This window comes from Hakea prostrata, chromosome 6, assembly GCF_041222555.1.
Source record: "Hakea prostrata isolate BN-2017 chromosome 6, UWA_Hpros_2, whole genome shotgun sequence".
In the NCBI taxonomy this organism is placed as follows: Eukaryota; Viridiplantae; Streptophyta; class Magnoliopsida; order Proteales; family Proteaceae; genus Hakea; species Hakea prostrata.
This window is the reverse complement of record NC_142605.1, coordinates 28573141-28574481: the sequence shown is the minus strand read 5'-3', so window position 1 is coordinate 28574481 and position 1341 is coordinate 28573141. Positions and strand designations below refer to the sequence as shown.

The 1341-nt window shown below is 37.8% G+C and overlaps 1 non-coding gene across 1 annotated transcript; it reads left to right on the top strand.

Annotated features, from left to right (window-relative positions):
- Positions 1–662: 662 nt before the first annotated feature.
- On the top strand, positions 663–817 carry LOC149013094 (5.8S ribosomal RNA). The gene has a single exon (XR_016174243.1). It is a non-coding gene; the product is annotated as a 5.8S ribosomal RNA (ribosomal RNA).
- Positions 818–1341: the final 524 nt, after the last annotated feature.

Here is a 1341-nt window from a genome sequence, read left to right as displayed (position 1 = left end):
TAAATCAAGTGTCTACATTTATGACCTATAAACCAAAATAGCAATGCTTAGTTCCAAAAATTAGAAAATCAACCACAGACCCGATGTGTGAAAGAGATGTATTCTTCTAATATTTTAAATAATGAATATACTTTTGGAGTTTATTAAAAATAAAGTGTTTTTTTTTTAATATTAGGAAAGTTTAGAAATCATCTAACCGATGTTCTTACCTGTGTATGTATAGCTATCAATTCCTCAAATGAAAATAAAAAATGCTTTCTATTAATCTTGATCACCCAAACAATCTAACCGATTAAATTTGACTATGTATGAAAGTGACTATAATAGGTACTCTTGATTCACAAAACGGAAATATATATATCCTTGAGTTTCAAATTACTTAGTTTTTTTTTTGGTTCAATCAAACTATTTAGTTTATACCCTTATAAACTTATTCTATTATATTTACACACCATATATTTCAAATTGTATATCAAACGTACTTGTACTTAGATTAATAGGTTTAAATGATGACTCATCATTTATCATATTATCAAAATTCCCAAATTATCCTCCTTTTATTCTTAGGCGCGGACAATGCCAAGGAATATCACAACGGAACGGACTTGCGCCACCACGCCCTCGGCGTGGCATGCCTCTTCCAACATCCGAATCTCACGAATGACTCTCGGCAATGGATATTTTGGCTCTTGCATCGATGAAGAGCGTAGCAAAATGTGATACTTGGTGTGAATTGTAGAATCCCGTGAACCATTGAGTCTTTGAATGTAAGTTGCGCCCTAGGCCATCGGCCGAGGGCACGCCTGCCTGGGTGTCACGCATTGCGTCGCCCGCCCACCTTCGCCATCCAAGGTGGGAAGTGCGCGGAGCGCAGTTTGGCCCCCTATGTCCGGCTGACTTTATGAGAAAAAAGGGAAAAAAAGAAGAAAGATGAAAAAGAAGAAAGATAAGGGAGGATAAAGAACAACTTGATTGCTTTTTAGTCCCCCCACTCCTAATTTGTCCTCCTTGTCCAAAAATTGTTCTACCCTTGGATTCCTTGAAGCTTGCTTGCAAAACAAGGTTAGAAATGGGTTGACCGCACAATTGGGAAGCCACCTTCGAAGATTAAATCAACAATGGGTCACCATAGAGCACGGCTAATTGCCAGAGCTTAATTGAATAACGTTAATAGAGGGAAACGATCAGATACCTTTAGTGTGTGCAAACCTTTAGTTTTATATAGGGTTTACCTCTCATTCTTGACCAATGGATCAATCCATGATCTTCCTTTGCAGTCGCCCGATCATAAGGGTTTTTTCCTTTTCCTTTGAGTTGGTTGAGGTTTCCATATTGGGCACA